The following is a 27,897-nucleotide window of genomic DNA, read 5'->3' as shown; positions in this document are numbered from 1 at the left end:
CGAAATGAAAATTTCCATTCTCCAATTGAACAATTTTCAAAACTCTTCATCACGGAAGAATTTTTGCTGAAGTCCAGCATGCTGCTTGGGATGGGAAGTCATTTAACCTCAGAGTAAAGGCACCAATTCAGGTATTCGGCATCCACCTTCAGCCGATTATTACTTATCTTTTTACTGCAATAAGGAAGTAATCGACCATTTGCAATGCTCTTCCTCACTGAAAGCTTTCTTGGAAAAGGGCATCCAGCCATGAGTGAAAATTCTGGAAAACATAGACATGAGACTATTTGAAGGGGAGGGAAGTGGGTTACCTTCAGATGCTCGAACAAGAGCATTTCAAAAGGTAACTGGTGGAATTAGTAAGGGGTAACTGGGAACCAAATTGTTATCTGTACCTCTGAAAATCAGTCCTAAAGGGAGCGGCTTAGAATGCTTGACAGGGAAGATGTGCACACACGTGCATGCACACAGTGTACATCACTACTTTTTATTCACTCACATTTTCCAGTAGTTTGAGACTCACACTGAGGTTTTCCCTTACTGACTTATTCCTAGAGATGGACCATGTGAACAAAAATCAGCTGTTACAGAGCTGTAAAATACTAAACGGAAAGTATTCTCACGATTAAATAAACAATATGTATCCTTTAATAAAGAATATTCTAACCTTAGCTGTTTACACATAGTTATAACACGGGGGAAAGGAATGCGAAGGTTAAATATAGCACTAAGTGAATTCCCAATGAAGTCCACTTTCTTTGCTGGAACTGCATAAATCTGAGAGAAATAAAGATAAAATTATGACAACTTTGAAGGTCCATTCTGAATATCAGCAAAATCTTCCACTCAGTATTGCTTTAGATAACAAGCCCACACCATCTTGTCGGGGAGAGTCAGGAATTGTTCCCAAAGAAGCAGTAACAATACTTGTTAATCCCCAGGAAGGTTTTAGCCATGCTGTGACATCCTCAGGGCAGTTTCCTCTGCCCTCCTTGGCAGGCAAAGGAGCTAATGTTCTCCTGAAGGCACACAGCACATTCAAGTAATACAAGAGTTTCTGGAATAACTTTCCTGAACAAAGCAGTAGACCATGGTCTGCATGAAGGAGAGCTTAAAATGCAACCAGACTTAGCAAAATGAGAAATAATAAAGATAATAAGCTACCAGCATAATTCATCATACTGTATTACCTAAGCTTGCTGAGAGAAAACGTAACTCAAGAGCACAGAAGAGAAAAATTGTCCAAAATCAGTGCTGGCCTACACCTTTAACTGGCCTGTCAACCACAGGGGATTATGTGGGGTGGGGATCCACATGAAAACTGGCTGTCTCTGCCTACATGCTTTTCCATGAGTTGGCTTCATCTCATCTGGAACGCTTGGGATAGGGTCTGGAAAGCAGAGGCAGCTACATTTCACTTGTCAAAGTAGGAGCCATAAAGAGGAATGAATAGCAGTCAAGCACGCAAAGGCTCTAGGTACAAAGTCCCTCATCACCTTTATTTTAGCTGAATCCATTGCATAGCTTTATCATCTGGACAAAAACTCTGAGAAATCAGCAGTGCAAACTAAATATTTTTAGTATCTTTATCATATCAAAATTTTTCCACAAAAGTTAACTGTCCCTATAGAAAGCAACAAACAGGCTTCAGAAAGAGCTTGGACATTGGAAACGATACATCATTTTCATGCCTGGGAATCTCACAATTTTATAAAGAAATTATATTGACTGACTGACATATTCAGTTTGTCGTAAACCCCTGGAATTTAACGAATCAAATTAACACAGATGGGTTCCTAGTCTTCTCAGTGTATTCAGTCATAGTACCCATAATCTGCAAAATTATCTCCATATAACTTCTTCAAATGGTACCATAATAAAGTCAAACCGCTCAGGTAATTAAAATAAGTGACTTTTACACAATAAACTTCAGTTGCCTAAAAGATTTTGTGGTAACAGCCTGCTTTGCTTCTCCCAAATACATCAAGACCAGTCCTTGTTTCCAAGTCTAATGGACTATTTAGCAATAATCATGCCACTCGTGTACCAATTCACCAATGACCAACACATTTGATGAGGAAGTAGTTTACAAATATGAGAATTTAGATTTAGCTGAGATTCAATAAGTTATTTTTCCTTTACTGCAAAAAACATGCTGAATAGGTAATCCGAGAGTTAATCAGATATGAAAAGGAAACCTAACACAAACTCGGATTCAAGGTGTACTCTCTTCATTTACCCCTTTTTCCTTGCCCCAAGTATAGTATCATTGTCCAAATACCTCATGATCTGCAGATACTAATTTTTTTTTTTTTTTTTTTTTAAAGAAGCAAATGTTTGGAGACAGGTAGATTCTTTCCCAGTAAGATCTGATACAAGTTAAATCACAGGTGGTAGTTTTGTCCCAGATTTCCAGCTGGCATTTACTAAGAAAGGTGACACAGCTAAGCCAAACAGGTAAGAATGAAAAAATTAATCTTTTATAATAAACACGTCTTGTAAAAGCAAACACACATATACCATGTCCAAGCCATTCAGATCGTGAAGTGCAGTAGCTTCTCTAGCAAAAAAACCCACTTTACTTCACACATTAACCTGCTTCATTCCTGTGGTGTCATTAAGTATTGTATCTCTCTGTTTAGAAAAGCTAACTACATGCCAGCCCCACTGATGTCTAAGTACAGAGCATCAGCACGCTTTGTTGAAAAGTTTAAGTGTTTCTGCTTTATGGGCTGTATATCATCTGCAAGAGTGAAAATTGTTGATATTGGACCAATAGGAAAAAGTCTCAATAATTTCAGCTGGCCCTGCAACAGAACACTATTTTGCAGCTATGTGGGCTAGATTTTTAAAATAATTAAGAACCATGGTTTTGAGGGTAGACATACAACAGTACAAATATGCAAAAAAATCAGAAGTAGAAGAAAAGAAGGTAGAGGCATTTGTCTTGAGTTCATTTCCCTGTGATTGTTCACGTGTCATCTGCTGTCCTAGTACTGACTTTTCAATGTAAGGGACATGACTTCCTTTCTTACACTTGCATAGGATCTATATTTTACACTTGCTGCAACAACTCCTGGCAGTTCGTGTCAAACTGTACCTCTGATAACATCAAATAGCTTTTCTCAGCTCTTTGCACTTTTATACTGTCTGTGACACCACTTTCCACTCCAAAGTCCATCTACTCAAACTAGTATGTAATAGCAGAGTGCATATGATTTCATACCTTTAGTGTCATTCATCCCAAATCTGTAGAGCAAGGCAAAGAGAAGGCAGGTAAGCAATTCTTAAAGGCAACAAGAGAAATACAGACCTTTAAAGATTCTCTTAAAATCTATCCAAGTGACTTCACATTTTTGGTGTCCTTTATTTGATACACTTAAACACTCAAAAGATGTTCCCAAAGCCCAGGAAGAGAAAGCAAGCATCGTGAAAACCCAGACTGTTAGTGCATGGGAAGGTATCAAGACAGGCTGAGACTTGCAAAACATAGAGTTGGTTTTGTTTTGTTTTTTAAAAAAATCTCAGTGTGAGGGAGTCATTCAAAGACAAATAGCAAGGTGAGAGCATTACCCAGATACACGTACCAGATGCCCTGTGCACTTCATTACGTACAGGACTAAAGGCCCAGAACAAATTAAGCAACTTATGCAGTGGTGAAAAAAGGATTGAAAATTTTTGTAGTGCAATTTTGAATTATCTGTTTTAGAGATGTGTTTATTCTATTATATTGGCAACGTATCTAGGGGGTTTTTTTGAAAAAAGAAAAGGAGGGAAGCAACGTGGTTCAGGTGGGTCCACATACAGCAACTATTTACAGCCTGCACATATAGTGTTCTTCCATGAGAACAATTTTCCAGTTAGCCCTTGAATACTGCATTCCTCCTACTGTTCATTATCTTTCTACGAGGAGTTATAGATCTTTGGACTCCAAATTTCTGCAAAATAGATTTGTGTGCCTCTCTAGCCTATGGTCTAAAGCCCAAAGCACCTTCATTTTTCAACAGTGGGGAAAAAAATGACTACTGCTTGCAAGTAGTTTAACACTTCATTTTATCTTGCACATCTGAAACAGATCACAGTTTTGTTTCAGAGGCATAAACACATTTGTGCTGATGCTCTTCTATTAGACAAGGCTGCACCTGGAATGTGCTTGATGACCTCCTGTGCTTGGAATACTGCCGTGTTCGTTACAGAAGAACAAAAAAGGTCAGTATTAAATGATAATATACATATGCACACACCCACATGCATGACCTACACAAAGTATATCATTTTAATAATAAATTATGTAATAAATTCAATATATATGTGTAATAATGAAGATACTTAGCATGAAATCAAACTTTTGGGGGCTGAAGGAAGGGTTTATGACTACTAGAATTTTCTTTTGATGTTATTTATAAGTTGATAAATTTAACACTTCCTTTTATCTGATTATTCCAAAGGAGACAGAAAGCTGTAGTAATCCATACAGTAAATCAAATGGACCTCCTGATAGGAGTTATTATTTTATGTACAATACATGGAGAGTTTCACATGTACTGTTTGTGGGTCTTGCATCTTTTCATCCTTTCTCGCCTTCTGAAGTTGATCTCTTTCCAAAAAAATTTGCACATTAAAAATCATCATGGATGTCAAGTTAAAAAAACCTAGCAGTAAAAACAGACGTTTGTTTGCCCATATCATTCAAAATCATACCCTATAAGGAGGTTTCATTCTATCAAGTCTGTCCAACACAGACTGAAGAAAACAGCACTAAATAATTCCCTAATACTCAGTGCTTTCTCTGTTGTGAATGAAGAGTCATTATATCTATTCTGCTCATAGTGGCAGCAATTGTCCATATTAGGATACTCTAATGAAGCCTGTCATTAGCATGCTGAGCCACTTCAGTAGCTTAGCACTTCTTTTTGTTTTCATTTGGTTATTTGGCATGTAATTTGCATTTCTATAAACCTCCAGGAGCTAAACCTGCTGGGCTAGCAAGTCTCTGCTCTGCTTCGGGGGCAAACTCGGGTGTATACTGCAGCTCACGCTGTCACCCTGCAGATTAGACACTGCAAACATTGAAGTTATTCACGTTTATGAGAAGTGATACATGCAAAAAGTTTAGATTTGAATTTTAGTAGTTAAGAAAACAGCTTTTCAAGACCAGTTTAGCAGTCTATGGGGGAACTGGGTGCTTGCTGACCAAAGCCCTTCATTCTGTATTCCTACATCCCTACAGAATGTTCACTTTTCTCTTGACTCACCCCAAATGAGCCTCACAGGAGTGATTTTCTATATCCTATGTGACCATTTCAGTGGCGACAGACTAGCGCTGTAGTGGGGAAAATGACAAAGCCTCTTATTTTATATTAGTTATAATATTCCAAAGGCTGTTAAAGTTTTTGCTTTGGGGTAACAAAAACATGGCCTGTCATAATTTTTGTTCCATGTTGAGATTTCTGCATATGACATGTGCAGCCTTCCACTCCCCCCCGACTTTTTCCCCAGACCTCAGCACACAGTAGTACACTTCTGGACAAATTAACATAATGGACATGACCTTTCCTTTCAGACCAAACAAATGCCAATATTCAGATCACTTCTGGAACTCACCTAAAGGAGTTGCAGCTACATCTTATGGGCCATGTGTGGCCAAATTTGACCTCCCTCCTGGGCAAATAGAGTATTGTGTTCCAGCTTCGGCTTTACTTTATGCCTAGGCACTATCGTGTGTGTCTCACACCTTAGTACCTCTCTCTCCAGTAAGATAAAAAAAGCCAAGCTATTTATTTCTTAAAGTACTCTCTTCCCACAGAATCACAACTTGGATCTTTTGGCCATTTTCAAGTAGAAAACTGTCCTTTAAATAGAATTAGGCAACCAATCAGTTCAGAATAGATCTAAAAAAGACAAAGTTTAACGCATGGCTTACTGCGGAATACTGCCTAACCTTTTACCTCTGCAGCTGCTATCATCTCTTCAGCACGGCTATGGAAGGGGAGAAAGTTTTAAGGAACATCTAGACCAGACAATGACACTGATATTTTGAGATGCAACCATTTTTCTTCTGAAACCATTTGAATGACAGCTTTGAGTTCACGTGGATTTGCATAATTACAAATGCATTTAAGATTTAGTCCTGTTAATCTAAGTAGAAAGAATGTCCAAACATATCCTATGAACTACCAGCTGGGCTTGTTTAACTTGTATTTTATAAAAGATGCTGAATACACTGAAAAGACACTTGAAGGACACTGTACTCTTGATTCTGGATTTAAAAATCCAAGAAGAGCAAGCTAAGAATATGTTAGAACAAACATGGTTATGAACTAGTTGGAAATACAAGCTAAAGATGTGCCTATGAGACAGCATATGAAATCCTGCACATGTTGATGATTTGAGGATTAACATAGATGATAGATAGAAGATGGCATACATGGAAATTAAAGCAACTTTGATTTAAAACAGATGTCTGGAAGGTCTCTCCCTACCCCTTTATTTTAAAAAAATGTACCATGAGAGCAACCAGCTCACCACTCAAGTAAAAACAACGGGGCTGTTCAAAACAAACAATAACAAGAAATGGAATAGAGCATGAAAAGTTAAGAATGGAAAGGGTTTTACTAGAAGACTTCTCTGCTTTCTGATTGATGGCACATATATATGTATCAACACCACACCTATATACACACACAGAAACCTTGAGTGTTGTTCTGAAAGCTGTTCAAAACAACCACAAAAAGAATAGCAATGTTGCAAATACTAAAAGGCTAGCATATCACAAATAAAACATAACTTACGAAAGTATCACTTTCAAATCTTTCCATATATTCTAAAATTGATGTTGAAGTTTTCATGTTATTTGAAATCACATTTTCCTCAGTGCTAGGACAAATGACCAGGGCAGACTCAGAAAGAGCTCAGTCGTGAAATGCAAATCAATCCTTGGCCAAAATATTTTGGTTTTCATAGACCCTGTAAAAGTAATTAAGACATCTTACACTCAAATGGTTTACACACCATATCCCTGAAAACTCAATTTATCAAAACTGCTTTTTGCTTCTCTGTTGGAAAGGTAACCATACTGAAAAGCTAAAGGACATGTACGTGTCTGTATGCACAAAAACAAATCATATCCAAAAAATTCTTGCAAGGTACACATGGAAAATTGCAGAACTATGTAACAACATTAATTTTATTATGCACCTTTGACCAGCATTTTGTTTGCCCACTAATTCAGCCATTGGGATTACTTCTAACTTTCCAGCTCCTGAAGTAACACTGAACTGCAGCCATTTGGTTCTTACATCAGATTCTGAAATGATTCTTCAGTCTCCCCTCACTTTTGGAGTTTCCATTATGATAGCACCTGTCTATGATCCAGAGATGAAAAGTTGTCCTAGCCAGCATTTATTTCTTGTCAAGGTTGTTATGTTTTATGGTTCATTATTATTTGTATCACTGTCTTTCTAAAATCCAGATAAGCGTCTCATTCTGCTGCATACTACATCAGTGTCTTTTTTTAAAAGTTTATGAAGCAGAAGTAATTACAGGTGAAGGAAAAGTTGTAGAGGTATTGCAGGGAGGGCAGCCACCTCCGGCAGTGACCTGTCCATACTCACGTTAATCACATGAGTCTCATGTTTTGCTGTGAATTGAATGCTCACGGGAGGCTATCGGAAGGGTGTTTCCGAGGAGGGACTAGCAGACACTGCAATCCCATCTGCACTATTCTGTACCGCAGCGTCTGTTGATTCAAACAGGGAGAGAACCTTTCCCCAAAACCACAAACAAAAGGGAAAGTGGTTTTGTTTTTCTGGAGTAGCTGGGATAGGAGTAATCTAGTTCAACTACCTTCAACAAACTCTCCGAGTACCAATTACCAGATATAGAAATGATAACACGGGCAGTGAAGAGTCTCGGTCTCTCAGTGGTCCACGAGAACAAGATGCTGGTGGGCTGCTGAAGGCCAGGAGAGTCACAGGCCCCAGCCCCAGGCAGCCTTCATTCTATCTTGCCAATTTAGGTACAAATCTGAGTATTACCATTGTTACGAGTTAAAAACAGACTTACGCCCTGTAATGTGAAGGAAATAATTATACTTGATGCATGGGAAAAATTCCATACTTTTAAAACTTTCTGTGAACTAAGGTCCTTATTTTAAGTTAATTTAAAAACTCAATCATAGTACAAGGAGCTCTGAATGTTCCTAGATGACAGCCTTTCAATTATAAGAATATATTTACGAGTGACCCCAACAGTAAGATCATGCAACACAGTCCAAACACTGATTTTTTTTTATTTTAAACTAACTTTTCAGCAAATTTCAGTTCAGTAGACTTCAAAACCTGAAAGGTATCCTCACAATTGCAATTAACTGCCATGCCAAAACTTTAAGCATGATCTTTTTAAGCCCATATAATAAAGGGCAGGAGGCAAAAAACCATAACTAATAATCTACTTTAGGATCAGAATACAGACCAGAAGGGCAGCCGAATTGCTATTTGGCCACTTTCAGGCAAAAAAAAAAAAAGATTAACAGAGAAAAAAAAAAAATGCAGTCACATAAAAAAGCAACCAGAAGCCCAAAACTGCACGACTTTATCCTTCACAAGACCTCCTGAAACCCAGGGAACATTCGAGTCCAAGTATGTACTAAAATTTCAGAGTCCAGCTTGATTCTAATTGATATATATCACATTTACAGCACCCAAAGTGTTTGGCAAAACACAGGCAGCTACACAAGCCACTTTACCATCTAAATTAAATAGGAGCATGGTTACATTGAAATGAAGTCAGGGCAAGAAAAGGACAGGAAAAGCTAACAATTAAAGTAGTGTAAGGACAGTTTCCCTTTCCGGAAAAATATAGAAAACACAGGCTCACAGCTCTTTTGATCTTTAAACCACTATTTAAAAGGAAATGCTGAATTACGAGTATATTAAGTGTGTCTCTAATTTCATAAGGAACCAGTCCATAAGAAAAATCAAGATATGAATCAAAGTAGCTCAGAAGTTTTGAGGGAAGAACTACAGAGTGAAATGTAACCTAACCGTACAATGTTATCATTTATTGAATTTACACTTTAAAAACCTATTTGTTCCAATTTGAATTGATTTCCACTAGAGCTGACATACATGCCAAAATACATTCTATATATACTTTTACAACAGGCATAAAATGGGGGTTACCAGTGAGAACACCACAAAAGAAAAAAAAGCCAACATCTAGTTTCCCAATTCCATGCTTAGCTTGCAAGGCTGCTTTGGCAAAACCAAGGGTTTTTTTTTTTCCCCTCACAAAAGAGCTAGGTTTTATCTAGAAATCATTAAATGCAACTCTTCAATGCAAATTCTCCAGAGTCACTGCTGGCAGTGGAATAAGAAATGCATTTTGAGGCAGTGCAAGGCATTGCAGGTGTTTTATTGACTTCTTTCTGAACTGGCAGAAGCAGACAGTTTGACTATTCGAACGTTTAATGCTGCCAAAAGGACAGATCATAGCTTGCCATAAGACTGGCCCAAAAACGCAAAAAGCACTGTGTACATGAGGACTCCATCTCCTCACCATCCCTTGAGACAAATCATTATATTGCAGGGAAGAAAGAGAGGAGAGAAGGGAAAAAGCAAAGAGAAGCAAGCATCGTGGGGTTGTTATTCTCCTACTTAAGTAGTCAAATCCTTGGACGGATCCTTATTTTCACCCACTCTCAAACACAATCAACGCACACCATGACATATTAAACCACAGAAGCTTATCACTCATCATGACGGACAGAACCTGAGGTATTTTTGTGGCATCTGAAATTGCAGTCTCCCTATCCTTGGGGGCTTGGGGACAATTCAAACTACTCTTGGCAAGACTGCAAACTGGTGATTAACTCTACAATAGAGCTGAATTAATGGATAAACCCTTCTAACAAGTTCACTGCAACTTGAAGCATTTCAGTCAAACTTATGGTCACTACCGCAGGCTAGAGATTTCAGTTCACGTATAAATAGGTTTTACTGTTCAAACCAAGCAGAAGTCTAAGTGATTACACTGCACTGCTCTGGAATAGAGCCAACATGGCCCAGAAGGTTGCACCACAAGACACCCCCATTACGGTGTGACATTAGCCAAGGCACCATCTGCCTCTCCAAGTACAAATGAAGGCTCTCTAAGCACCAAAGGCTTCTCACACCTTGTTTACCTGACAACCATCAGTTGGAACTGAATAGCTACAAAACCAGTAGTAAGCAGGTACTACAGCTATGCAGACACATGATTTAACCACTTGGCAGAGACCTTCAAAACTAGCAGTAACAGAGGAAATACCAGTGCAGGCTCCGAACCAGAACTTTATCATCATTCAGTAGAGGCAGCAGAAAACCTGGACACAAAGACCATTTGCTCTATTTCTGTAACAGAGACATAAACAAAACGTCAAACAATAAGAGAGGAAACTGGATATTTGTGGCTCGGCCGCCAGAACAAAGCACGAAAGCTTAACTTTCAGCTCCATCTCCCCAGAGGAAGTTCCCTGAAGGATAAAAGAACGGCTTCACAAAGTGAGATGCTGAACCCAGCAGCCCCACTTTGTCACTCTCATCCTTGCAGCTCACAGAAAAGCGGGGACTTCCGCGCCAACCCTTGGCACAGCGACCGGGAACCGAGTGCAAAGGAGTCAGGCAGGCTGAGGACAAAAGTGGGAGCCTTTCAATGCAGCAGCCAGCTCCGCAGAAACAAAGCAGCTGGCAGGAGACAGTGACATGGAAGAAACGTGTGTCTGTCTCCTAAGCTGAATGGCAACAGCCTCATCATAAACAGCAAAAGATAAGGAGAGGGATAGTTGTACACAAAGGCAAAAAACCACTCCTATTACTGCTTTCGACAGCCCTATTAATTCTCAGAAGCGCTCCCGACAAGACGTCTATTCAATTTTCACTCCATGTGTTCCATCTAATGGGAGCCGTATTATGTTTCACACTGAAGGTAATTACCTCTTGAAAATTTTGTGTACAAGGGGAGTAAAGGCTTTAATTTTCTGCAGGTGTCTTGGACACATTCCTCACAAATGCTTTGGCCTAAAATGAGGTGCACATTCCTGTTTTACAGGGCTGCTCCCAAATTAGGATGGTTTATATTTGTGGGCCAAGCTGAAGCTATTTATCCCATCTATTAAATGGGGACACATATAATACATTTACCACCACCACAACAAAAAAATAACTGCTCCAGTGAAACTGAAGTAATACCAAAAATAATATCAAAAACTTTCTATTGCTAGTTACCAGAATGCTGTAAATATTAATGGCTCAGAATTTGACAGCATGAGAACAGGAGGCTGCTTCCTCAGCTCTTCACATGAGGCGTTCTCGCAAAATTTCCTGAAAAAGTTTCCACTCATCATGAATTATTGAAGAGTTGTTTAAAAAAAGAAAAAAACAAACAAGTATGTTGTGTTCTTGCACATTTTTCATTTCACTAATTACAGATCAAAAAGCCCATTTGAATTAAAAGTATACATTTATTATGCTTTATTGAAAGACAGCAATGTTTGTACGCGTGTACCTGGCAGAAGAGTACTAGAGTATTCCCTATGTGCTTTTTATGATATCCAATTTTTTTTTTTACTTTTGAAAAAAGAGCTGCTGCTAAGCTATTCGGCAAACTAACTGATATAGTCTTAGTTCTTGAAGGATATAATCCAAAGAATCACAAAAAAAAAAACAAATGAAAGCTTAGTCTGGAAGCACAAAATATGCTCCCCATCACCAATGCTGTTTCTGGATTCAAAGTCCGGTCCCTACAATGCTGGGCTATACTTTCCAGAAGTAGCAACTCACTGCTTTTGCCATGACTGCCTGGAAGACAGTTTTATGTCTAGCCTTTCTTCAGATATCTCTAGAAAAACAGAGCAGACAGACTACTTGGGGAGCACCACGACTCGTGTGGGATTTCCCTCAGTTGGCAGGACAAACATCAATGGGAAAAAAAAGAAAGCAAACTTCAGCACAATTCACTACAAATCAGGAGTTACTCCATGGACATGTTTGATGCTACTAATTCAGTGCTATGCATGGTGATTTGTCCCTTGAAAATAAATGCTACGGTGTGCATCATCTCAGTATCATGCAGACACTGCTGTATCATAAAACAGGCACAGCTAAAAGAAAAAAGCTGTAAAAAAATGGAGACACTCATAAAGGCATATCATTCTTCAGGGATATGAAATTTCTCTCAATAACACATAGTTTCTAACAGAATATTTATATTATTTATCAGATAATAACGAAGTACGGGAAAGACATTGTAAGCCCATAGGTTCAGACTACGCATCTCACATCCTCAGAAAAAAAAACAAAAACGTTTCCTTGTGAACTAACTCTATGTGCTGCCGCTCAAGTTGCCAGGGCCCAAGCTTTGGATGGCAGAGAATTGTAAAATACTATCCAATGAAGAAAGTAAGACTAGAGCTCAGCTAGCGAAAAGAGATGTACCACACAGCAAACCAATTTTCAAGGATACATGTATTTCCTCATTATTCAATGAATGAACAAACCTTTCTAGTCTTTTCACACACATTCTACCACCAGAGAGGTGGTAGGTGCCCCGTCCCTGGGAACATTCCAGGTCAGGTTGGACGGGGCTCTGAGCAACCTGATCTAGTTGAAGATGTCCCTGCTCATGTCAGGGAGGGTTGGACTAGATGACCTTTAAAGGTCCCTTCCAACCCAAACCATTCTATGATTCATAAGCAGCCTGTTACTCAAGCCACTCCTCAAAAAGGCTTCCGATGCAGACCACCACTGCTCTTCCACAGGCAAGCTGACCATCTTCCAGTAATCTCACTATGCTGAAACCAAATTTCAGTTCTTCTGCTGGAACTACTCTATTTATTATAACAACAACGATGTATTCTTTAGAAAAAGGATTGGAACTGGGTCTTCTATACACTACAAATCCATGCCCAGAATGCAGCAGGAGAGGGAAGGATCTCATCTGTTTTCCTCCATATGCAATTCTTCCTTTGATTGAAACATTTCCAATTGGAACATACTTCGACTCAAAAACATTTGAAAAGCTTTGGCTTTGACAACCCTTCATGTTCTGATCAAGAAAAGAAACACCCTATGTTTATTGCTCCCTGCACCTTTCTTAAGTAATGGATTACTTTGCTTAAGGATGTAACATGAGGAGCATCTCCTTCACCAAGTCATAGCTTTATTAAAGATTAGGAAAATATCCAGAAAGACTTGGAGCCATTCTGTTCACTCTCACTCCACAGGTGAATTTTCCAGGTTTGCCTGGATTTGTCTTACAATTTAACCAGAAATAAGCCCCTTTAAATCATACTTGGGCATTTCTTTTCAGAGTAAAATACTTCCCTGTAAAACTAGCTTTCCAACCTTGGTTCCTCTAAACACTGGACTTGTGTTTTCCTCGCTCTCAAACAAGTGATTGAACTGATTTTGTTCAAGCCTTCCAAAAAAAAAAAAGTATAGTCGGCCACAATCCAAAATATAGAACAATTCATCTGCAAAGCCAAATGTTTCACAAGCCATCTGCAAATACGGCTTTATTGGAGAAACCATTTTGTTACCTTAACTATATAGCAAGAGCAACAGCCATAATACAACATTCAGAAGGAAGGATTACAGCTGTTAAAAATGTTCACAATGAAGTCATAAACTACACAATGTGCCCCTTTTAAATTTCTTTACAAATACAAAACTTTTCATAAAAGGTTAGCTAAGATTCACACATCTTTAGAGAGAATATGGCCCAGTTTATGGAACCGACATAAAACCTCGTGAAATGCTGCTTTTTCTTTTTTTTCTTTCCCCACTGAACCTGAAACTCAAAATAAAAATCGTGGGGTGCAGACCCATGTGGATTGAAAGCAAAGTTGTTGCGCATGAAGCCTCGGGAACAAAACACACCATGTTTTGCACAGCTCGTTAGGATGACATTATTAGAGCTGGGACCACTTAGGAAAACTCATCTAGAAGCCAAAAACGTTCTTAAACAGGGATGGGAATAAATGCTCCAGTTTGCCTACAAGCCTAAAACAAGCTTAATTAAAAGTTTCAGAAATGTTAAATAATGTTAATTTGTTGCTCTGGCAAACTGCCTGCTACATCTCTGCAGACTCTATAAACCAGAGTCTGCAGCAGCATTACTGAAACCCCTTCCTGAGCTAGTTAGACTATTCAAGCCTTTTGTGGTTGTGGATTTTTTTTGGTGACTTAAAAAGCCTGTGAAGTAGTTGTAGACAGAGACAGTGCTATCTCAGGTTTGAAAGGAAGAAAGGCCCACGGACTCCTTCCTGACAGTGTTTCTGATACAAAACTTTGTCAAGAAACAAAGCATCCCGCCTCTCTACAGCAGTATCAAATCCAGATGGCGTTTATAGAAAGTACACAAAATCCTACACGATATGGATGTCTATTCAAGAATTATTTTCAGTTTAATACACACGACAGGACAAGAGGGCATACATGAATATTATAAGAAAAAATTTGATTTGAAGCAGATGTCAGGAAGCCCTGTTGCATGCAAAAAAAATCATGAATACTTGCAAAAGCCAAAAGAAGCAGACTTCTGCAGGTACGAACACTGGACCCATTCACAAACAATTGAATAGCATATTGGGGTAGAGTATGGCCAAATAGTCCAAGGCTAACTGACAAGTACTTTAACTACATTCGGTGCAGCAGTACAGTATATTTAAGGGTATGCTGCGCTGATTTCATACCTAGGACCAGCTATGGATAATAGCCCTTTCAAATATTTCCTTTATTGGATATGGCTGTGGATAGATTTCCAGTTCTAGGATCACATTTGCAGTTTAAATCAGAGCACCCTAGACCACTTATTTACTACAATTGATGCAGATCTTCTCTCTCTCTTCCAGTTTATCATCATCTTAACTATACACACTGCCATAAGCTGCCAAATTACATTGAAAAAAAGCCCACGCAGCCTAAAAGAAGGTTCTACAAGAGAAGAAAAGGCGCGGGCTAAATTACTGAAAATTCAAAAAAATCATCACAAAATCTGGACCATATAGAAAAAAGAAATCAAAAGCTTTCACACCTAAAGCCTCAACCATCTCTATGGAAAGAATGATTTATATTTTTTATTCTAGAGACAAATACCGTAATTCCTTTCACTTACATCAGATTCATTCTATTTCGATCAAAGGGATAAGAAAGGATTTAGAAAGTTTAAGAGAACTAATAAAGAGCAGGGAATACAGTGAATTATTTTAAGATCTACATCCAGTAGACTGATACACATCAACAACATTCACAGTCACAGTTTGCAACTGTAAGAATTTTTATTTTCCATACTCCGGCTCAGATGCTTTTTAAACCATATTAGTAGCACACTCCCTGCTATGGCAAAGTTTTTTTAGCAAACCTACCGAAGAACTAGGGGCCATAGTCCTCATTTAATGGCCTCACTAAGTTTTCTAGTGGGGAGGAATGTGGCCCCATCAATCACTTCAAAGTAGCACTCCGAAGGACTGAAGTGAGCGGCAACAGTTTTTCCACAGAATTACCGTGTGTAATGTTAGTTTCAAAGTTTCTGGGAAAGTTTCTTTTTGCACACAAAGCACAAAATTACGAGAGAATTCTCAAGCTCTCTGTAAAATTTAATCTTTCATATGTTTGTAATTGAAAGAATTTCCAACAACTAAACAATAACCAGAAGTCACCCAGAATAACTTACCTCTCATCTTTTTTTCACGAATAATCTGCCATTCACACCAGAAACAATTTTCTGAATTTCTGGAATTTCAAAGCCTTTATGATTCTCAGATTATGAGTAATGAATTAATTAGGATTCTTGAGCCCATAAAGATGAGCAATTGAATCCTCAAACCCCCTTGCAATTAGCACAGCAGAACACCAACATTTAACCAGATTCACCTGCAGCAGTTTATTTAGAATTTGAAGGAAAACCTGAATGAAATCATAATTCATTAAATGTTACTTGTTCATCTCAGAAAAGGGAAAATAAGAGGCATATCAGGAAGGCAGACAGGCATCCAGAAATGCCTTTTAAAAAGAAAGTCAAAATAATCTTGACGACATGTTTAATTTCTCTGTGAAACAGAAGTTCTCAAACTACTGATTAGCAAAGAAAGGTTTGGCATTTGCTAGACTTGGATGTCTGCATTTAATGTGCCTATACATCTTTCAAATTGAGACAGACAATTTCACAGCATTTTATCTTCCAATAATTTACTTGTACTTTGACTGAGGCACTCTCTTCCGTCAGATCTGTCCCATTCTGTTCCGTTCATCCTAAAGAAGCACAGAATGACTAATATTTGGGAAGGCCAAACCACCTCACAGTCATACAACTGGCAAAGGAAGATCCCTGTCCTGAAATAATAGTTAGAGGCTGGAAGAGTAATAGCGTACATAAAAAAACCCCACAAACTTTCTTATATCATCAGTTAAACACTAGCAGGCAGATTCACAGATGTAGGGACTCAGAAAGTGTTCCTCAGTAGTTTTTAAGAATTATTCAGTTCACTAACCTAAATTTATCTCTTCTAATTATCTAAATTTTTCTATTCTAACTTCAGCCAGCATCCAGTATGATAAAAAAAAAAACCACACACCAACCACCAACAAACCATAAAACCTCTCTCAGAGGAAAGAAGATACACGATTTTCCTGGGTGACTTGAGCCTACAGAAGCAATGAGAGTTAAGGGTTTGGAAAGCTTGAATTTCACTCTTTCCTAATCTTTGTCACATGAATGTGGAAGGACTGCTAAAGACTGAGCTTGCTGATCTATCATTCACATTTTAACAAACTCTCCATATGATGAGTTCTGGGTCTGAAGAGCCAGCAAACAGTATTTTTTTAAGACTGCACATGAAGCTATAGGACTTACAAAGCAAGTGTTTGGTTCACTGCCTATTTCCCTAATCAACAGTAACAAAACCAAGTATCAAGTGCAGCAAGTACCTTTGAGATTGTAAAACTTTAACTTCAGAGAACACTGTCTGTAAAAGACTGATTTCTCTTATAGTTAGCCTTTTTATATCATTAATAAAACACTGGAATCCACAAGTCACATTTTTAATTAACCATTCACAAATAATTTGCCCAAGTAGCCTACCACTACTTAAGTATAACTTAAGTTTATTATTCAGTCATATGATCTTCTGGTTTTTAGCTAGTATCAGATTTTGTTTCAAGCATATACATATTGAGGTGAAATAAAGATACTATTACCTGAGATCTCCTCATTTCTTACTCTAGTTTTCCGCTACCCGTACTTTCCACTGTGTCTGCAGTATGAAGCATAACTTAAGTATAACTTTGGTCAAGCAACACGTCTTCTGTACACATCTCTGCCTCTCCCTCACACTCTGCCTTCAGAAGGAAAACCATTTCTCAGCAATACTGCGGCACCTTTGCATGAAGTGTTAGATTACAGTGTGATGACCTGAATGGGAGCTCTATGCGTGCCAGAGTTTTTCCAGATAAAAATGTAAACAAAATAAACACAAAAGTGCATTTTGTATGACAACATGGAAAGTAAGCCAAGATTTGAAGACAATATCTAGAGTACATTCAAGTAAGGAAGAGGCTAGAATCACTGAATATAGCAAAACAGAGAACACTGATAGCTTCAACCAGAGTGATGTGTCACTTCCAGCTAATGAACTTCTGATTTACAGAAATAAGATGAAGAACATCCGTACAGCTAGAGGAAGGAATCCGGATGTACTCTGAGATTTCAAGATCCAAAAGAAATTGTTTCTCTTTGCTTCATAAAGAAGCAAAGAAATATAGCACCAGGCTCCATGCCAGGTTTTTTCAGCAAAAACAAACAAAGAAAATAATCTTTTTCTTAAATCCAACTTATGACACACACCTAACATACTCGGAATAAGTAGCTAGTTATTACACACTGGTTAGAACTTACAAACATTCCCCAAAACAACAATACATCCCCATTTGGGAGGGGATACTATTTGTAGTATAGCAGTCCATTTTAATATCCTGAACTCAGGTAGGCTGAGGCATAATTTTTCTGGTATGGGTCTAGCATCATCTGATCTTCAGAACACTGACTCATACATCTGCGTCATGTGTTAGATAGGGAACCTGACAGAGATCCATTTTAGCGTTTTAAAAAAATGGCAACACAGCAACACTGGCTAAGTAATTGCGTACTTCCAGGCTTTCAGGACTTTGCTGAGGGAGCCTCACACCCAATGTCCAGGAGCAACCAGAAGCATCACAGAGCTGGAGTCACCATGGGATGCAGCTATTGCATTCCCAAACTGGCTGGCTCACAGAGCTAACCCCTAATTCAGAATCTCCCCTTTGTAGGAATGTTTCAAAGTTTCCACGACCTTCCAAAGTTTCCATCCTGCATTTTGTTCACCTCTGATACTAGGTTCAAGTTCATTAAAGCCCAACCCATGCATGCTCTTCAGAAGCATCCAGGCTTCTACAGGAGTATCACCCTGACACCATATTGAAAACCATCTTGATTGCTTTCTGTGGAAAAGAAAGATTTATAAAATAATTTTATGAGTCCTTGAGACAATATACATCCTTGATCTCCAGTGCTTTCATGCCTTGTAAGCTACCCTCACCATGAAAGACTGTAGCTAGCTAATTTACACTCTCAATACAAAATCAGGTCATTTGCAAATTAGATTATGTTATACAGTGTATAGGAAATGTTATTGCTAGTCACACCTTTCTTCCCTCATCTCTTAGCTGTTTTTCTCATACGTACATGATTTCATATGCATAAGAGGGACTCAAAGCCCTACCCAGGTTTCAGCGTCCCAAGTAAATTGCTAAATTCTACTTGCTTATGAACGATTCTGAAGAGACAAGTCTGAAAAGCTAGCTTGCTAAATCCAGTACGGTAAACAGAGCCATCAGCACAAACTTGAATTCAAGCTAGAATAACGCGGCTGAGCCTAGGTTTATATTTCTGGAGTACAAATAAAATACAGTTTAGGTTTTTTTTAAAAAAGTCTTCTCCCAAGGTCCTGCTGTGGCCTTGAACACTTAAAGAGAACTGTAAAGTAATGAAATATCACTTAGTTCCCACAAGCATAAAAATAAGGTAGATGTCACAGTGAGATGTAAACACACAAAAACCCCATTTATATTTAGACAAACAAGCCTTTCTTCATAAACACAGTAAGAGACACATAGGCGCTCTCATATTCTTAGCGAAGAAATTGCTACTGGGTTAATTTAATTACAAGTTTGAAAATAAATGTGTATTTCCAAATGCCAATCAAAAGTTTAAAACTGCAGCCCATGTCTTATTATTTGCCTCTTAATGCAACAGACAATGTGTCTGCGGTTTCTGCACAACCGGCAGGGCATCCTGGCATCCTAGTGAGATTCCTACGGAAGGAGAGGAGTTGAAGGAATACAGCTGTTGTCACAGGGGAAAAAGTCACTGATTAGGATTTCAGTGCTCTTTTGTTTTATGCTGTACTTCTGAATGGAAATCACACACATTTAAAGCAGACCAAAGCATTCACTCCCAAACCACTATCACTGCCACTTCCAAAAGCCACATGTCTTAGGAAATCCAGAGAGCTAAAATAATACTGGATTGTACCTTTGTTCTAACCAAAAGCATCAAGTCTTTCAGAGCCATAGCAGCTTATGAATGAGATAAGTCTGAATTCTATTCCAAGAGCGGTTTTTAGGGACAAAAAAAACTCTTTACTTAAATTGGAAAATATAGTGTGATGAATTTTTTCTCTCTGTATAATGTGCTATAGCTGACTATTCCCATTTTAATGCTCAAGCCTGTTAGTGAATAGAAAGAATAAGTAAACTGGAAAATAGATCAAAATTCTTGTTCAGATAATACCTATATTTGGAATCCTAACAATTTAAAATATTTGAGGAATAGAAGGGAAAAACACACACAAAAAGGTTGAGTCAGGGAAAATAATTATCTTACTCTTATTACTGTTCATTTGAAACAGAAAATCTGTATGCAAGCATTTCCATGGCTCAGTTTTTCCTGCAAAATGGAAAAGTAATTCCCTTTTACTCAAGATGAGATCCGCTTTTGTATTGCATTAGTATTTGTGATGGAGTAATCAGATTTTGAAGAGGAGAAGCAGTAAGGGACAAGCTAGTAAGTATAGCTCTATGTGTCACCCTGAGAAAAGGTACTCGGGTCATTTGGTCTCACTTCCATGCAAACATTACACTAAAAAATACGGCCTTTTCAGACACAATGATGTCCACCTATTCTTTCCATCAGCAAAGATCTATATATTACTATTTCAAATAGAAGTGGTGGCCATTAATCTGTTAATAACTAAATTTGTCGCTAACATTCTTTGCCCTCAGCTTCTGCACTGAAGGGCCAGAACTCATCTTCCCAGAAATAACAACTTTCATAACTTTTAAAAGTATATGGTGTGAAAGATATCTGATGTAAAGTATTCAGAACTTGTAAATGAGAGGCCTTCTAAACTTTCCTGAACCATCAGAGTGGTTCTCAGCATGCACAAGTTCCAAGCAGCCCCCACAGTATTTGCTCTTTCAAGCTTTAAGATATGGACATTTCAGGTCAGAGAGCTGTAACAGATGTAATTGTGCTACACAGTCCTTGCACTGAGCAGCGTAAATATGGTTGAAAAGGCATTCATGATATATTAAAACACATTACACATCATTCAGAAGAATATTAGAGTAATAGTAAGAAAAATATGTTCAGAAGGCAATAGCTTTAAGACTGTAAAGAAGCTTTCCAGTAGATGTAGATGTTTTAAAGAATCGTTTTCTCCCTCTTTCAGAAAATGTTCCCAAGAATTTGCTTTGTTTGTATTTGTAAGCTTTCATTTGTTGTGGCCATGAAGGATTTGTCTCCACGGAAAGCCTAAACACACTGCCTTCATCTCCAACAGAACTTGTGAAAGCTTGAAGCCTTGACTGAATTTCATGTAGAGAAATTATTACAAATACAAACCACGACAAAGAGTTCAATGGATCATCTAGAGACAGACTTCACACTTTTGTGTGAAATGAGAAAAAGATTATGCAATGTGAGATGGGATGTGGCACAAGGAAGAAAAAATACAGCATAGCATGTACTGGCTTCGTAAAACAACGAACGTGCTCAAACCAAATTTCAGAGAATTTTCTAAGCCTAGTAAGTTTGGAGCCTGAGGAGAAACACTCAGCTGCAATTTTGCAGCCAATTACAAGAACTATTTTTATGGAATTTAACCCCTGTGACCAAAGTAAAGTTAATTGTAGCAACTTTCTGGAGTAAAAAGGCTTTCCAAATGACGTACATGAACTTCTCACAGAAATACCAGACTTTTTCATTTTTTCGTTTAAATTGTTTTATGTTTTTTCGGGTTTTTTGGTTGGTTTTTTAGGTCAATGACCCCAAAATTGCAGAGATACCTTATTTCTGTAGCATAATATAAAACACAATGTTATGGTTTAAAAATGACAATATTAAGAATTAGCCTAGCCACATGAGAGTTTATAATGGATTTCACATCACAATACTAGTATCCTCAAGATCACAGTATTTTGGCTCCAGGCACCATTCAAATCTGCAACAGATTCATCTCTGAATCATATTCCTTGTTGTAACACCCAAATTCTGAACCCTCTATAGCATTCTTCTTAAACACCAGGAAAAAAAAAAAAATTATCTACAAACTCAAACAATTCAATCAGTTCCAAAATAAGCTCAAGTTGCTCACTGCATAAAAATCATAAGTCTCGTGGGCAAAGTCACTGGACTGAAGATCAGAAAAATCAAACCGTTTTCTGAGAGCAGTCCTTAACAGGCAAGAGAATTTTGTGAGGCTGACCGTCTAGGTTGTCTATACACCACAGTGTTCTGCTAATAATGGTGGTTCTTCTCCTTCAGAGAGGTTGTGAAATCCACAGTTGGCATGCTCTGAAGGAATTAACCACTTTTTACAATCATGAGTTCCTCTGAAATAAAAGATTAAGCATAAATACATTTTAGAGCATCCTCACCAGTGTAGCAAGATCAGCTTCGGTGTATCAGCAGCCATCTGATCGAATCAAGGTAATGTCAATAGGGCCACCCAATCCAAATTTCTGTAATAGTCGGTGCACAGACATCCACGATAGAGCAGAAGTCCAGCAGAATTCTCCACACGTACAATGGTGAATCTCTACAATACACAGGAAAAGAAAAAAAAAACATTAAGATCCACTGTGACCAACAAACAGAAACCAAGGACTAACTTTATGGTATACACAAGTGTATACAAAACAGTTATGAAGAATCACAGAATGGTACGGGTCAGAAGGGACCTTTGGAGATCATCTAATCCAACCCCCCTACCAAAGCAGAGTCACCCAGAGCAGGTCACACAGGAACGCATCCAGGCAGGTTTTGAATATCTGCAGAGAAGGAGACTCCACCACCTCTCTAGACAACCTGTTCCAGTGCTCTGTCACCCTCAAAGCAAAGAAGTTTTTTCTCATGTTGAGATGGAATTTCCTGTGTTCCAGTTTGCGCCCTTTGCCCCTTGTCCTGTTGCCGGGCACCACTGAAAAGAGTCTGGCCCCATCCTCTTGACACCTGCCTTTAGATATTTATAAGCATCGATGAGATCCCCTCCCAGTCTTCTCTTCTCCAGGCTAAACAGAACCAGGTCTCTCAGCCATTCCTCAAAACAGAGGTTCTCCAGTCCCCTGATCATCTTTGTAGCCCTCTGCTGGGCTCCTTCCAGTAGTTCCCTGTCCTTCTTGAACTGGGGGGCACAGAGCTGGACACAGTACTCTGGCTGTGGCCTCACACGAGGGCAGAGTAGAGGGGGAGGATGACCTCCCTCAACCTGCTGGCCACACTCTTTTTAATGCACCCCAGGAGACCATTGGCCTTTTTGGCCACAAGGGCACATTGTTGCCTCATGGTCAGCTTGTCTACCAGGACTCCCAGGTCTCTCTCCCAGAGTAGACGGGGAGGATAATTTCCATTAAATAAGGCTTTCCTTGCCAAGAACATCTTGACAACTATCCCAGGCTCCACTAATCTCACTGTCATTTTACAAGTAACCTTAACATGCTTTTGGGACAGAGGCTGTGGCACACATACTGGAGAAAAAAAACAAAGACAATGCAGGAAGGAGGGATGCTAGAAGTGGGGCCCCAGGGACTGTGCACACTGCTCTCTGGAATACAGCTTTGCAGCCACTGCCCTTTTTTCCAGCACTGCTTTGAGGAAAGATGAACCTAAGCTATAGAAGTTCATAGAATGTTTAGAGTGGGAAGGGACCTTAAAGATCACCTAGTTCCAACCCCCCTGCCCTGGGCAGGGACACCTCCCACTAGACCAGGCTGCTCAAAGCCCCATCCAGCCCAGCCTTGAACACCTCCAGGCACGAGAAGTTCTAATGTGATGTCTTAAAAAAGAACTAATCCAAAGCTTTTCTCTTAAGAAAAGGCCTTTCTGCCAAACTTGAATGTCAGCTCCCGAAGATCAAGGGTTCAAATGAATGATTTTAAAATCCCACGTAAATCTATACTGTACCTAGAGATTTTTCCTAAGAAGTTTCAAGATTTGAAAAGGCATTGAAAGTCTGCATGATAAAGATAAAAAAAATTGAGAAACATGCTTAACACTAATGTTCCTTCTTTGTCATCACCATCCATTTTTTTTAGAAAAAGGACTATGCACTGAATTAAACGAAACTTCACATGTCACAGGCTGTCTTCTCTGAGTGGAAGAGGGGTTAAGAGGAATACTCCCTCCCACATAACAGAGACCGAGGCCCTCTGGCTCCAGCATGCCTATGTCTCACTTGCGCTAACACATAATGCCATCGGGTCTGTTGAATTCCTACACTTCCCTTCCCAAGCCAAAGACGCAAACAGCAAGCTCCTAATTTCATTGCAGAGGTAAAAGAATCACATTAACACACATTTTGCATTTTCTTACTGTGCCCAAGAACAAAAAAGAAAAAAAAAAAACAAAACAACTAACCAAAAAACTTCTCAAAATGGTAGCAAGAGAGCAAGCGAGCTGTCCCTCAGCCCATGCCGAGGGCTGGGGGGGGGACAGGGAGCTCCCCACTTTCAGTCCCCTGCCGCAAGAGGAGCCAGCCTGGCTGCTCACCAGCCTCAGCCCCGGGTCCCACTTGCTGGTCACAGCTCCTTTTATCGCAAGGGAGTTCTGCAAACAACGGGCTGTGGGTCTGACTGTGGTTTGAGGCTTCCCAGCTGCTCATCGCAAAGACCATAGCCAAGGCAGTTATAATGGCAGAGATGCAATTTAGAGTATTTTTAATCTGCCAGACGTCAAGCTCCTAGTGACCCATGAGGGTGATCATCTTGTCACTTATTTTACGAGTCAGTCCTTCCTGACAAAAGTAAAGGGACAGCTCAATCACAAAAATAAGCTTTTGCAGAAGAGTATTAACCAATATTGATTGAATCTTGTTTTCAGTGTATAGTTCATCCTGAGGAAGTTTGGTCAGAATACATGACAAGTTTTTGTTGTTTTTTTTTTTTTTTAAAAAAAAAAAAAAAGAAGAGAAAAGCAAAACCAAAAAGAAGAGACAAGACAAAAGTTCTCCCTTTTCATTTTCCACACCGACCACACTGGATTGCACACCTGAAATAAAAATCAGGGATGAGACCTCACATTTGAGACTTTGGCTGCTAACACAGGATATTACACCAGGTGCTTGTAACTTAGCAACCAGAAAACAAGGCACGAAGCAAATTTCTGAAAAGGTTCATTAATGCAAAGGGCAAATGCTTGCTATACAGGCATTACTGCAAACGCACAACAAGTATTATTTTCAAGGGAGGGCTCTGAATAAGAGCAGCAAGCCAGCTCCTTCAGGAAGGGTGGAGAAGTCTCTGGGTAAAGGCTGCTCCAGAGCTCCCTGGAAAACCACCTGGCAGTGGGTTCTGAGCATTTGCAGCTGGGAAACAGGATTCAAGGCACATAGGTGAACTGCAAAGGAAACTGGGTTCTATTTTGGCATTGGAAGAACCTGGGCAGCAACGTTCACATGAGTTACTTGCTTGTCATAAACGACTGGGAAGGATGCTCCTTTGGAGACCGCTGCTTAAGAGCTCCTCGGCTCTCAGTCTGCCCAGGGTGAAGCAAACAACAGTGTCCAAGGAGAGTATGGCCAGGAGGCACCAGCCAGACCAAAACAAAACAAACGTTGACTTTGCAGATTTTTTTTTATATTCCCCCCCGCCACTCCCTTCAACCTAAACAGAACCTGAACAAGAAGTTTTACTGAAAGCAAATTAAAACTCAACTGGAATTTACTCAACAGCTAGACTTGAAACAGAAGCCAAGCCTTGACTATAGATTGTCTCTCAGCAGTGGATCAGAGCAACCGCTCACACCTTCACACATGTTTCAAGTATGAATCCTGTAGGTTCTCACAGTATAATTATGACAACCAGAGCTTTACCATCACAGCAATTGAAACAACAATATTTCCACAAAAAAAAAAAAAAAAGACAAACACTCATTTTAAAAAAAAGTTTTCTTTTCCAAGAGGGGAAAAAAAAAATAAATGGAGAAAATACTTTACTAGGTACAGTAAGGTTAATTACAACTATCATAAAGGTACTTGTAACTGCCAAAGGCTTTAGTGTAGTCCACACAGTCTCACGCCTGACTGCCAGATGTATGGCAGCAAGAAAGTGGAAGAGATCACAAAAATAATTCTACTACAAGTTCTAAAACCAAAGCACTAAAAGCTATTTTCCTTCTAAGAAATTAGGAGGAAAAAGTGCAATCTGACTGCTCCAGAAACAAGAAAACATAACACAGTATTATCTATACTCATTTTTATTGTTCATCCGGTTGAGGCAGCAAATTAATATTGTTTTCCAAGAGTCATTCATAGCTATAATGTCTCTTGGGAGGGGAAAAGCTTTGTATACGCCTGTAATACACTAGCTACTACTTCAGCTGAGAACACAAAGATCTGGTTGAAATTAGCATATTTTTCTTTGTGGCCACAGAGGCCTCTGAACACAGAAATATTTGACTATTTCCAAACTCTGTTGCCAAGTGTTGAAAAGTCTGCTTGATTGTTCTCAAAATAATAATGAACTACATTAGCAGTATTTGAAATGTGAAATACGTATTAGAATCAAGTGTTTTGAGACTTGATAATTTTTTAGTTGATGTTAGAAATTAACTTTGAGAAACAAGACTATGTACAGACACGACAAAGCACACTACAGAGATGTTATCACTTGACACTAAATAGCATTTAACAAATGTTTCAGTCCTTCTTTCTTATCTGCCAGAACACTTTCCAAATCACAATATATTTCATGGTGTCATCTTTGAGCGCACAGATCCTGCACCGCACAGGATCGTTATCTCTATACCTTGATTGACATGACTTTAGATTATGCTTCAACTACTAAAAGTTACTTCAACAGATTAGGGAAGGATTCAAAAGTGTAAACTTAAAAAAAAATCAAAATATCAAAATCGGTATACTGGAAAAGAACTGAGTATTCCTTGTATTCCATTCACGGTGTGTAAAGAAATATTTTTAATACAATCATAAACATTTTAATCTTGTTTCTGATAAAATGCCTTTACTGGAGAGGAAGTCACCAAAATGAATCAAAAAATGATACCAAATATAACTTATGGACACAGTATGACAAAGCAGAAAACAGGCAGTTTTCTTTCAGCGTAAGTATTTTTCCTGAAGGATCTCAATTTTATTTTATTTTATTTTTAACCCGAAGTACACCTTAACCTGGCTGCCTGGTTGAATCTTTGCCCCGCCCCCCACCGTATTTATTTATTTATTTATTTATTTTAGGAAAGCAACTGTTATTTAAGGACTAATATTTGTCAAAAGACTGGAAGGGAAATGTTTCTGAGAGAAGTTTTTGTTCATCTTTATAAGGAAAGTTTCACCAGCATTTGCTCTTCAATGAGATAACTTACGAGTTTTGAATTAGAAAATACTCGACAGTTCTCTCTTCCAATACCAATTCTTTCAAATTTCCTCCTCTTTTTTTTTTCCCCCCTGTAAGATCCATCTATCTATTTCTCTAAAATTCAGCTGTGGAAGTATTTCTTCTGCAAACATATTCAGGATGAATTACAGAGTCTTAAAAATGTCTGGCTGAGTTTCAAAATACAGGTAGTCTCATAAGCATATGTTTGGGTGTGTAAAACAATGCACTGAAATGTTACAATTGATTAATGAGTTTTAACTCTGATTAATTTGATGTTGATAATATTTTCATCACATATTTTAAGAAAGTGAAAATGTACCATTAAAAGAAAAGTACACTACGTTGTGTAAGGTTTCTTTAATGCAGATCTTAAAATAAAGAATGGCAGCTCATTTTTCTGATGCTTATCCTTACATTTATCCAAAAGATGAAGAGGAGTTTGGAAGACGGACATGGACAGCAGCCTTAATGTTCACATGTGCAGTCTTCAACAAGATGACATGGTAGAAGTGACAGCTACAGAATAGAGTGTGAACTAAAAGCAACACAATAAAATGCAATGATAGCAATGTAACACTGCGTAAAACTACAATACGTGCATTGGTGCTAGAGAGGTTTATATATAAACAGCTAACACACCTCTACTGTCTACTAGTTTCACAACTTCTGTCAAGTCTGAGCCCAAAGCTCCAAGGCAAGGGCAGAGACCTGACTAGAGTGCCATAAAACTCCACCCCTTTCCATAGAAATCAGGAGAAGAATGGGACATGCAACCTTCCCATGTGCCCCAGGAAGCTGAGGCGTGACCAGCATAACTCCAGGTCCCACAGTGACTGCCGTGCCAGTAGATTTGGCCAAACACGTCTACCCAAGAGAAAGTATGTCATAAGGATTTTATTTTCAGTCTAATATAATTTCAGTCTAATCTAAT

The 27,897-nt window shown here is 38.7% G+C and overlaps 1 long non-coding RNA gene across 1 annotated transcript in view; it reads right to left on the bottom strand.

Annotated features, from left to right (window-relative positions):
* LOC141743971 (uncharacterized) overlaps positions 1 to 27,897 on the bottom strand; it is a 238,548-nt gene that overhangs the window by 132,432 nt on the left and 78,219 nt on the right. The window contains exon 2 of the long non-coding RNA XR_012587292.1: positions 22,011 to 22,171. This is a non-coding gene — a long non-coding RNA (uncharacterized LOC141743971). The remainder of the gene's footprint in view (positions 1 to 22,010; positions 22,172 to 27,897) is intronic.

The sequence above is a fragment of the Larus michahellis genome, chromosome 5 (genome assembly GCF_964199755.1).
Source record: "Larus michahellis chromosome 5, bLarMic1.1, whole genome shotgun sequence".
Classification (NCBI taxonomy): Eukaryota; Metazoa; Chordata; class Aves; order Charadriiformes; family Laridae; genus Larus; species Larus michahellis.
This window is presented reverse-complemented; position numbering and strand designations above follow the sequence as displayed.